Raw genomic sequence first — 12699 nt, 5'->3', positions numbered from 1 at the left:
AGTGGCAAAATACCCAATTCGACAAGCACCTTCTCATGGCCCTATTACCATATCCATTATCAAATCTCTTCGGTGGATAACTCTCAGGGCATTTAGCATACAATGTAGGGGATGTTGCGAAAAAGTATTCACCAAAGTCTGCAGTGTATGGCATGTGTTGAAAAAATTTACCCTAAAGTCTGCAGTGTGTGACCTAGAAGGTTCTATATGGTTATATCAAATCGTTCTTGAGATGGTCGGGATAGTACCTTAATGGTTCTTGTTACCGGAATCTATATCCGGCAAAGGACCATCAATATCGATCACACTCCCCAAAACCTTCGGGAAGTGTCTCTATCGCTACAACAATAACAAACAATACCTATTACTTGTAAAAATGAGTGAAATCGTTTGGAAGCCACGTCTACTTTTAATGTCCAACGGCCCGTATATTCTTTCGTCCATTTCTGGCAAAGATGACTTGAGTAAAACTTGAGGCATATTCACCAAATTTATTTTAGATTATTAGATATTGAAAATACTCGAAATCAGATACAACCACGTTCACTTTTCGATATCGAAATTTTCGAAAAATGGGGCATATGCATTAACAAATACTGTTAAAATGAGGAACCTTGGGGAGTGGAGTAACTTTATGACAAAAAAGATTTAATAAAGTGTTGTAAAATGGGCGTGGCTCCGCCCACGTTTAGTAAAAGAGAATTTGAAAATTTTGTAGGCCGTAAAGCAAACACCGTTGATATCATTTTTCAATTTGGAGAAGTATTGTTTTTGGTGTTATTTAAAGATTTGATCAAAATCGGTTTACGGCCCGCTCTTTAAAAAAAAAAAGGTAGCTTAAAGGTTTATCTTAACAGAATTTCCATTATCTTTACCAGTAGGAATATGTTAGCGAAAAGTAAGAATATAAAAAAAATTACGATATGCGTAGCCCGGCTCCCTTTTAGATAATCTCTCCGTCAAGCTGTGCAATAAATCGTATAAAAATCTACCAATTTTAATGAAATTTAGTAAAAACATTATTTTTTGGGGCAGTATCTGTTTTCTAACCGCTAACAGAAGACAATGTCAGCATAGTAAGGCTCCACATAGTTCTCTTTAAATACATCGTTAATAGAGGTTTACGCCGATCACTTTATCGGCGGCGGCGGCGTAGGCTCTATTATATACCGGCGGCGACGGCGTGAGCGGCGCGCCGGCGTACGCCGGTGTTCTTACTTTAAAAAGCTTGATTTTTCTATTTAAAAAAATAATACTTAGGAAAGGTTTTATTTGTATGTATTTAAGGAAATCAACGTTTATGCCATTTCGGAAAGATCCGGGGTTATTGCCTCAAAAACTCGCAGATCGTTCAAAAATTTTCAGGAGTAGCTCCTTGCGGAGGAATTGTCCCTCGTTCACTTACTCCAGGGAGGCTTCGAACCTAACTCCGGTCTTTGGAATTGGTACTGCTGTGTCTGCTGAAAAGAAATAGAGATACATAAAATGGTCAGACTTTTGTCTGTATATGTCGTGCAAAGCGAAGTTTCACCTGGGGTTAACTCCTAATAATCGTCGCGAACAAAATTTCTTTAATTCATTTGCGGCTCCTTAGCGGTCACGCACAAAGGCGACTTACGGTTGCTATTATTGGTCTATTAATACTCATGACTCTCGTGGCACACGGCGCATCCAGTTTTTTCGAGCTACAAATTCCCGATGACTAAGAGCTACAATTCCCGATATGCGAACAGTAGCAATCCCGACCAACAGTCGCTACGACGCCTCCTGACCCTCACACCATATGTCAGCACAGAAGCTATAGGATTGCGTCTTCGAACTTATATGTACCTTCGTCGACGTCACTTTCCTAGAAGATCTAGATGTAGCTCCGAAGACTTTCTAACGGATGTTTTTGTCGCGCTATGCTGCCCGAGCTACACCAGAGAAACACCTTGAAACGTTAGGGAGTGACTCGCCCTCAAAATCATAAGCAGTCTAAGTGGCCGCCATTGCGTAACTCATGGGAGAAAATCGTATAATCCTCGGCGCATCTATATAATTAAAATTTTACAAGGACCCTGGATACAATTTTTAAAATGTAGACCAAAGTTTGCAGACGTTTGTGTTCACAACATTGATTTCAATAGTCTTCGTTTAATCAAAACGATATTTTAGAATGGATGACCGCGTAGCTTCAGTTTTCAGACTAGTTCGACTGTCCACTACGTAAGGGTAGTAGCACACATTAGTTCGACTGTCTTGGGAAAGCTTTTGCTTCACCACTTTGAGTGTTCTTGAGAAGGACAAATCCTCACCTGGTAAATATATGTGCCTACGTATTCACATTTGTAAAATGAGCCGTAACGCGTAGGTTATATTTAAACTTGGTTGCTAGGCTAAAACAATGCGATTCACTCCAAGGGACTAGTTTTGGATATGGCCGCCAACTTTAGGAAATATCAAACTTGGGTGTTGAAGGATGAAGTGTGAAAATCAAAATTAGCATTTCAGACGCTATTGTATAGTTTCGCAAATAAACAACAGGTGTTTAAATGTAAGCCCAAGTGATTTTTCAAATCCTTCTCATACGTAAATATATCCTCAACTTAAGTATGAGGCCACCGTGGTGTGATGGTAGCGTGCTCCGCCTATCACACCGTATGCCCTGGGTTCAACTCCCGGGCAAAGCAACATCAAAATTTTAGAAATAAGATTTTTCAATTAGAAGAAAATTTTTCTAAGCGGGGTCGCCCCTCGGCAGTGTTTGGCAAGCACTCCGGGTGTATTTCTGCCATGAAAAGCTCTCAGTGAAAACTCATCTGCTTTGCAGATGCCGTTCGGAGTCGGCATAAAACATGTAGGTCCCTTCCGGCCAATTTGTAGGGAAAATCAAGAGGAGCACGACGCAAATTGGAAGAGAAGCTCGGCCTTAGATCTCCTCGGAGGTTATCGCGCCTTACATTTATTTATTTTAAGTATGAGGTAAGAATCATTTCAAAGGAGTTTTTATGCCCCTAGAACCTACTAAAGGATTTTGCATCACTGATTTCGCTTATTCCTTCAGCCAATCGCAATGTAAATTGGCCTTTTTTTAACAACTTGAGGACAATTTGAAAACATGTCCGCCTTGGGTCTTTTTGTTTGAATTCATTGTTAATTATTATTTTTTTGAAAAAAAAAAAATATATATATATGCAAAGTGAGCATACAAATTTATTTTTATTATAAAACTTTTCTTTTAGTGTTTTGTTTTAATAACTTTGTGATATTTTTGACATTCGGCGGCGGCGTGCGAAAAACGACTAAAATCGGCGGCGGCGGCGGCGTTTATCGGCGGCGTATATCTCTAATCGTTAATATATATGTGACACCTTGCAGCTGAGTATATAACGTTCGACTTTCTCACTTGCTGTATATGAGATTGATAAATACGCGAAGAAAAAGTTAAATTACCTATGGTCTGATTGATTGTAATGTTGTCAGGAATTATTCTATGCAAAGAAACTACTGAACAGCGCAAAAACTTCGCCTGACGCATTTGCGTTAACACATTCCATTTATACCTGAACTGGCGCTGGCTTAATATTACAAGAGTCAAAAAATTCGCGCCATACCCAGATCTTATAAACAAACATGCAAAAGTCATTAATTGAACTTGTAAATGTATATAATTTTTACCTCGTCATCAGTTTTTACATTTATTTACATGCTCTCCTTCGTAATAAAAAAAAACTAGTCATAAGGGGGTGCTTTAAAAATATTAGGGTGTGTTCATGCTGGAGCGTCGATGCTAGCATTGTCGTGTCACGTGATATTCGAGGTTAGCATCTCAACTTCATGAGCATGAAGGGGTCTTCCCTTCACAATTTTCAAAATATATGTATAAGCGATTGGTGCGGTGTACAAAAGTGAAGAGTTCTACGTCACTCACTAATTAAAATAAAGATTTCTATTTAAATGTTGCTTGTTGCTCAAACACCTTTGTCCATTTTCGATAATGGAGACTACAACAGCTATTAGACACAAAGTTTGAGAGAGGCCTTACTCTTTTGAGCATATGCTTAGGAGCATCTGTATTAATATACCATATACTTGTGGGTGTGTTAGGAAGGTGCGGACTATTTTTAAAATGGGTACCAATACCCGCTTGGTTAATGTCTTCGTGAATACAAAGGCTTACATCACCTCAATACAGAAAATGACATGGACAGACAAAACTATCTGGTCTTATGATATCCGCTACAGTGGCCAATGATATTCCGGGCGTGGTGTTGGTTTTGTGGAGGTAAAGGGCGACTTCACAGCCAATTACTGTCGTTTACATCTGTGAACGAGCGTATCGCCGCGATCCGCATCAAGGCGACGTTTTTCAACATAACGTTCGTCTGGGCCTAAGCGCCGAAAGATGATGCGACTAAGGTAAAGGCTCTTTTTATGATTAACTAGAAAAACCATACGACCGGTGACAGCGTCATAACATAAAAATGGTGCTTCGCGATATTAGTAAGGCTTATTAGAGTGAATGAATAAATTATAAATGATTATATGTATACCTACCTTCTCCTTTATTGGGAGTTATAGCTAGCGCTATATTTTATATTTCTATACAATTTTTCGTGGAATTGCCAGATTCGTAACCGTTTACGGCTTTTCCAAAAGCAATTTATCCGATTTTGACGAATTTACAAGCGTAATATATGTAGTCGTGTTTTGTAATACCACCTCACTAGGGTGAGCCCCTTGTTGATGGTGTGGGTTTATTCGGCTGTATTTGAACGATATTTTCCCAATACCGGGCTGCCTCGGGAAGTAACAGTAGCTTTACGACAGCAATGGTTGCTAGTGTGTCGGCGGTTATTTTACAACACGTTTAATGTTGTTGTTGTTATAGCGAAAAAGATGCTTTTCGGTAGTTTTATCGACCATGAAGCTACCAGTTCGATCATCTCGGGAACGATTTAACATGGCCATATTGAACCTTCTATTTCTTTCCTTTCTATTCAATTAATTTAAATTCTCAATTTCTTTTTTTTAATTTTAAAACTCAAGTCCGTAGCTAGTTAGACCAAAGTATGAAGCCGGAATATGTCTTGACCTTCGGAGAAGGTTGTAGTGCTACCACTTTCAAAATAAACTAGAATGCGGATTGTATGTTGTACCAAGAGCTTGGGAAAATATCGTGGAGGCGCAGTACTTATCTGGCCCTTAAGAAGAGATATTCTGAAGACAACAGTAATGTGCCAGCAGAAGAAGAGGTTGAAAGTGAACTCGAGAACCTAAAAATAGCTGCACAAAATGAAGATGTATTCGCAATGGCCTTAAAGTTCGGAAAGGCATAACCTGCTGCGAGTTTTACACAGAACAAACTTGTCCCAAATATTGAGGATTCGGTGTTTTTTTACGTAAAGGCAGAAGGCAAGGTAAGAGCTATAATCTTGTAATGTTCATATATGATGTATATTTTCAGCGCGTAAGACACAACACTGAAATCCTGCTACATGGCTAGCAGCTATCAGAAAAGTTAAATATGCTGGTGTATCAGGGAAGCAAAGGACGGCTAATCAACCGTGCGGATGCGAATGCTCGCGACAATGTTTGGGGAGCTGGCGTTTCTACATATGTTTGGACAACGTCAAGTATTACTTATGCCCGATCATATTGAGGTCTAAGGTAACTTTCTCAGACCATGCAAATATCAGCTTCCCCCAAAGAGTGTACACGAGGGGAAAACATATAGGAACTAGGGTTTCTAATATTCTCGTCTACTTTTAAATTTAGTTACCAAAAAATGCGTCTAGTGAATGTAATCAATTCAATCTATATTGAAAATGCAAAGTCATCTATATATGTACATATATACAGTATTTATATTTGGCGATAAGTGTCTATACGGAAACACCTGATAAAACATTATCTCTCAGGTAACACTAACATTATCTCTCAGATAACACTAGCAATTCTAAATAAGGGCAAGTCCAAAAAACGTTTCTGGGCCAAATTATAATATTGTTCTTCAATATTTCTTAACTATATACCAGATAATACCATGCGAAGTGCTTTCATATAATCCCGGCTGAAACACCTTCAACAATCAGTCGCTATTGGCGGATTTTTAAAGTTAATGTGTTGTTCCCATTATTTAATTCGTTAAAGATAGAAGTTCAGTGTGGCCGAATGCGCAGCCATTTTAGGCAACATCGGATCGCAAAAATTCTGAGCCACATAAATCATTTTGCATGTAAAAGCAAAAACAAGGATTTGAGCTTGATAAATCCACATAGAAGTCTGGTTTTATATGTGAGCCAGACAATTTGTTAAATTCTTGTCATTGGTTTGGCAGCACCGTCTTTAATAAACCCTTACTTACTTATAAATAAACCTTTCTTTTTCCTTTAAGCTTATGTTTTAAATGAAACACAACAGCGACATCTGCCCATTACAAGTAATGTGTATAAAAATATCACGAACTCTGCTTCTCAAATCTCCCAACGATCCAGAGCATTCCCGTGAGAATTGAGCGTGATACGGAGCTAGAAAGCTCACTGGATGATAGCTATTAAACGCACTGTCAAACGTTTTCTTGAATACATTGTCGGTTAAGGTTTGGCTGCTAATATGTACATAAGTATACGACACTTGCTATGGAACTAAAGCATGGAGTCCCGGGAATCCCGAATCCCGGGCCTCCCGAACCATTTTGACATCCCAAAACCCTGGGATTACGTTTAAAACAACCCCGAGATTTTGGAATTTCTACGGTATCTCATATTGCAAATTTGAATATCTTTACATCTGTATCTAATTAGCGAGACTTGCTCATATTGCTTTATACAATTGTCTTGTTACTGATATTAGAGAAAACTTGCAAAGCGAGCAGCGGGGCATTCATATGGCTGAGCGGTTCAAGGCATCTATCTGCCTTTACACTGGTATGAATGTTGGAGATTCGAGTTCAATACTCAGATCTCGAAAAGCTAGCTGATGAAGAAGTGAAATTCAGAAACATGTCCTAGTAACCATCGCCGTTTGTAAACTTTACAATTTTTCTCTAATATCAATGATGAATGCCTTTACTTGATTAATTTTTTCAAGTTTAAATTTCAAGCCACAGGAAATGATCTTTTCATGGTAAAGTATAGCCCTTCTTAGAAGTTTAAAATTTCAATGATCCGATTTTAAAGGAAACATACATTTTTCTAATAAATGTTTTTGTTAAACTACTCATATTTGTATACGTTACATAATTATTTTTGAACCAAAATTTAAAGGTTACAGTCTCTAGAGGATTTCGTAAAATCCCGGTATACCAGAATTGGCATTCCAAATCCCGAAATACCAGGACTGCAAAATATCATCGGGATTCTGGAACACACTATAAAAACTTTTATTCTGTTTAGATCGATTAATTGATGTCTTAAAAAGTTAAGTAAATTTATGTGACCATAAAGCCTGAAATACATAAACGCTTTGTTGCTTTTCTTCGTTTTGACACTTAACCGCGCCATAAAGCTAAAGAGTCAGGAGTTTAAACTACAGTTAAGAGTTGCCTTGAGCTTAACCTTGCCACATTGTCCGATAACATCAAATTCTGCTGTGCATCTTAGCTTAAGCGGCCGAAGTGGCAGGGTTAAACTCTAGTCAACTTAAACTGTAGTTTAAACTTACTTACTTAATTGGCGCTTAACCGTTTAAACGGTTATGGCCGTACAACAAGGCGCGCTAGTCGCTCTTTATCTCTGCCAATTGGCGCCAATTGGTCACACCAAGGGAGTTTAAATCAAGGACGGAAAATAATAATTATTTTTTTTTTCGGAGTCGAAAAAGTCTTGGTAAAAAAATTGTCCTGGGTGAAGATGTTTGAGTTCCCAGGTATCCCTATAGCAATATCACGTCGAATCATGCATCCTTTTTATTTTTCGAACTTTTTCCATAAAAGTCCACACATAAAAGTAAAATCTGTTTTTTTTATTTCTTGAGTCCGATAGAACTAGTTAAACTCGGACTTTTAAAAATAAAAGTCCGGAAATAAAAGTTAAATCCGAACTTTTATTTTTTAAAGCCAAAATTAAAGTCCGGCTTAATAAAAAGGAAACGGCTTGTCCTTGCTCAGCGCCCGCGGCCTTGTTGTTTTCCAATCTGGTTATTGCTATTCTGACTTTGTCATACTCAAGTGAGGGGACCGTTATTCCATCATCATCGATTGCGGGATCGGGTTCATCATCTCTGTGCGGTAAATCGTTGTCTCCATTTAGGAGAGCACAGAAGTGTTCCCTCCATAATCTAAGTACTCTCTGGACATCAGTTACAGTAGTTTAAACTAGCACTGAAAAATCGGGCATAAATAGCTAAATATTTTTTGTAGCATTCTTGTGGAGCAATTCACACTTAGCTGCAACTTCACTACGCAACGCGGCAATGGCCGGCAAAGTTTATCAAATCCACCATATAGTTTCGCATAGCATAATGCCGCTAGGTATGTCCTTCACTTAAGATAACGCCTTGTCGCGGTTTATGTAAATTCGGCCTAATTGTAATTATTTGCTGGATTTACCCTTTACCAATACACAGAAGAAATTGAATAGCAATATTAAATGAGAATGATTATAAGTGATAAGAGGTGAGCGAAAGCGAAGCCGTGCATATACATATCTATACATATGTATTAGGGCGGGTCGATTTAAAAATCGCTCATTGCTCTATGAAAATCGTATTCTAAGGATTAAAATAAGAAACTTTGCCGAAGAAACCATACCTCTAAAACGAATTGTGATGCCCCCCCCCCCCCCCCCCCCAAGGTAGGGTAAATTTTAAAAAATCCCACTTTGACCCATTTAGAGTGTTCCAATCGAGTCCAAATGTATGACCGACCCCCACTATCTTTGGAGGCCCGACCCACCGATGCTAGTGGCACACCCCCTGGAACCCCCTGGGGGTAAAGTGCATGTAAAGTGCAAAACCGGCGATTTTTTGAAATGTTTGTATGGTGAACCCCCAGGCGGGGTTCCAGGGGGTGTGCCACTGGCATCGGTGGGTCAGGCCCCCAAAGTTAGTGGGGGTCGGTCATACATTTGGGCTCGATTGGAGCACTCTAAATGGGTCAAAGTGGGATTTTTCAAAATTAACCCCTACCTGGGGGGGCGGCATCGGAATTCGTTTTAGAGGTATGGTTCTTTCGGCAAAGTTTCTTATTTCGATCCCTAGAGTATGATTTTCACAGAGCAATGGGCGATTTTTTGCCTCCCCACAAATAGACCCGCCCTAATAGTATGTATATATAATATATGTATATATAATATACATATCTAAATGTATTTTAAATTTGTTAATTTGAACGATATTTACAGTTCTTATCACATAAATAATAGCCAAAAATAATTTCAACTTGTCGGTTATTTCTTGCTTTTATTCAATTTTGCTAAGGGAGTTCATAATTTTGTGTATTTGATTGTGGAAATTTGGTATAGCCAATGAAAGCTACGAATCTTGAACCACTTTTTACGTTTTAAATTTTTTCTTTGCATATTTTGTTTTATTTTGCATATTTTGTTTATTTGCCATTAAAAATTGAAAATATTGACTGCGGGTTTTGATGTTGCATATTTGCCATGACGTTGCAAATGCATTGCCGTGTATTTTGTTAGTGTATTGTAAAAAATATGCTACACAAGTTTGCAATGTAATGATGCCAGACCATTTGCACAAAATACTGAACTCCCTTACACCAATTTCACACAAAAACTTAAGCCAATTACAATTTTGTTTAATGAAATAATTAATTTTACCTTTTCACAAATGGTTACTTGCTTCACCAACGAACATCCGTCAGCAGCCCCAAAACTCTTTATTGCAAAAAATAGTTAAAATGGATAGCTGCTTTTTCCGATTAGACTTTTGACTCAATTAGGCATTCAATAAAGCAATTGTTTTTGTATGGAAGATTGACTTCAATAAGAGCTTTAATGTAGAAAAATTGACTAATTATTACATTAACCCTTGAAATTGGTGTTAAATGGATTTTACAACGAGAACTATTGGGTTATTCGCGGCAGCTCGTTATCAACTTAAAAATTATTTGTCTGTAATGTATTTTGCTTTTGTAAACCGTTTAAAAAAACGTTCCCATAAATTTTGACAGATTCAAAAAATTATTCAAAATCCTCAAACAAATTTTAAACTACATATATACTTGAAGTTTTCAGAAAATTTTTGACTGTGCAGTTTTGTAGTTCAATGAATTTTGAGTTAACGAAGAGCTATTTATTTTCTTGACACTTTTCCGAAACGTGTTTCCTCTATGTAGTTTGTACCTTGGTATACTAAAATTGATTGAAATACAAAACAGATTTTTTTTAATTCCAAGTAAACATTTTGAAAAACTACTTGAATTTTTTCTAATATTTTAAAAAGCGGGTTTTTAAATAGATTTATATTCGAAGTGCTATACAAAAAATTTAAATAAAATTTTTTTTCATAAAACTCATTGTCAAACATTTTGAAAGTGTTATTTTTCGTATGCCACGTCGATTTGTAGTTTTGTTAATTACATCATTTAAGTTTTTTCATATACTAACGAAATTAACAAAAAAAAAAAATTATTAAAGGTTTAAATAACTTTTCGCTACTATGTTTTTTCACACAGGTGTATATAGCCATATTTTTGTAAGTTTACAAGGAATGAGTTTCCTATTTGTTTAATTCAATCCACATCCATTTTTCTAAATGAGCCATCCACTCCGAAAAGAGCATCAACTTTCACAGAACCACCAACTCGTAGCTTCTCATCGACGCCATAATTATTTTCTTCCAACAAGTATTCTCGATAATCCAACACCAATTGCTCAGCTTTAGCAACAATCTCGTCAAGGCTCCCATTTTCGCCACCATATTCTTTTGGTAGATATTTTATGGGCACATCTGCGCAAAGTGATTCGAAATTTGGATGTACTCTAAACTGTGAAGAAATAAAGATTTTAAATATTTTGGGATACTAAAGAAATTTCAACAAATGACGCTAGAGGTTGAATTTTTTAACTTAATAGGAACTTTAGCTTTATGGGTTTCAGACCGAGCTTCTTTCGTTCCAAAGCGTAATAATTTAATACTGAAATGTGAAACCCTCTTACTCACCCGTCCGACCATCTTTGCGGGCAATACCAACTTTAGTAAACCAGCAATCTTTCAAAAGTTACGCCCATATTAAGAAAATGTGAATTTTTAATACGCAAAGGTATACCCTCTATAGCATACAACCCAAAACGTTTCAAGACTGACGGATTAACTTGTAGTAAATGTGCCATAGTAAAGTCCTCTAAATCTGCAAGTTGTGCTACACCACTCACAATGGCATTATCTTCAGTTATAAAACAAATATCATGCATTAAAAAGGCTACACGTAGCAATTCGGTCATATTGAAATGGTTGGGATCATATTTACCCGGACGTATTAACACCAAATTTGGACCATCCTCTCTAAGTGACAAAGGTAAATAGATCACGACGCTATACAAAGATATTAAAATTGATTTCCAAAATTCAAAACTTGGAAGCTAACATTTGTTTTTTAACTTACGCCAGACGTATAAGCGCACGTATGCGTTGATCTTCAACCAAACTGTGCTGATTCAATTCTGGTAAGGCCGTGCGTAGGGTATAATATTGATCGAGCTTTCGTTTTGCTTTTTCGAGACTAAATTTACAGCCACGCAAAAAGCTAACGAGAAATTGATCGTTAGTGCGTGCCTTCAAATGTGCTTGCTTGAGTAACCATTCACGCAGTGTGGCTATGTCCGCGGCCAGACGTTCGGGCACTTCATTTAACTCATTGATCGCCTTTTGTTGCAGCGCCGGTGTGAGAGGACGTATATTCAGCATTGACGTGGACATTTTGTTGTTACTTTGTTTTTATGTTTGTACCTCAAGACCGTTGTATGCAGTGCTATTTGATCTCACCACTTCTCGAATGGCAATAAAATATAGATGACTATAATTTGAAAGCCAGTAAGTTATCAGGCATAATGCATTGTTAAGTATGAATTCGCTTTTATGAGCACAACAATAAAGTCAAAAATAATTTGATAAGAAAATGCACTGAATAAACATTCATATAGTATGTTTACAGTAACGGATAAATTAATAAAATCAGTTCCAAGGCAACTGGTCTGCGAGTGGGGATGATACACGGTCAAAAATTTTAGTTTATTTTTTAAACCAAGCAAACTTTACCGCAGTTTTTAAGCTTTTTTATACACTCAGAGGAAAACGCCGTTTTAAAATCCAGCACCACCGTACTCAATTCAAGCTTTTCATGTTCTTACTTTTTTGTTCTTGAAAAACGATCGACCTGTTCTTAAAACAACAACCTTGTTCTTGAACTGACACCATTTTCTTGAAAAGAGAACGGCTGGTCTTAAATTATGAACAGATGTTCTATTAATGAGACCGAATGTTCTTAAATTAAGAACAATGTTCTTAAATTAAGTTCAAGAAAAAAGAAACGGTATAATTCGTGTGCACTACAATGTTAAATATAACATTTAGCACGAAGTACCAAGCAGTTGTAGTGGCCCAGCGGCTATGTTGTTGCGGTTGCGATCGTGTAGCGCGAGTTCGATCGCCGTCAAACTGAAGTTTTTTAAAACAATTTTTTTATATTCTATTTTTTTAACTCTTATTTTTCGTTCAGTTCCATTCAGGTAATTCTCAAACTTGTTATGAAAT

The 12699-nt window shown here is 37.2% G+C and overlaps 1 pseudogene; it reads right to left on the bottom strand.

Moving 5' to 3' along the window:
• Nucleotides 1–10644: 10644 nt before the first annotated feature.
• On the bottom strand, nucleotides 10645–11974 carry LOC137243516 (alpha-tocopherol transfer protein-like; annotated as a pseudogene).
• Between the last annotated feature and the right edge of the window lie 725 nt (nucleotides 11975–12699).

Source organism: Eurosta solidaginis, chromosome 3 (assembly GCF_040869045.1).
Source record: "Eurosta solidaginis isolate ZX-2024a chromosome 3, ASM4086904v1, whole genome shotgun sequence".
Lineage (NCBI taxonomy): Eukaryota > Metazoa > Arthropoda > Insecta > Diptera > Tephritidae > Eurosta > Eurosta solidaginis.
The sequence above is the reverse complement of the archived record's forward strand: the minus strand, read 5'-3'. Positions and strand labels throughout refer to the sequence as shown.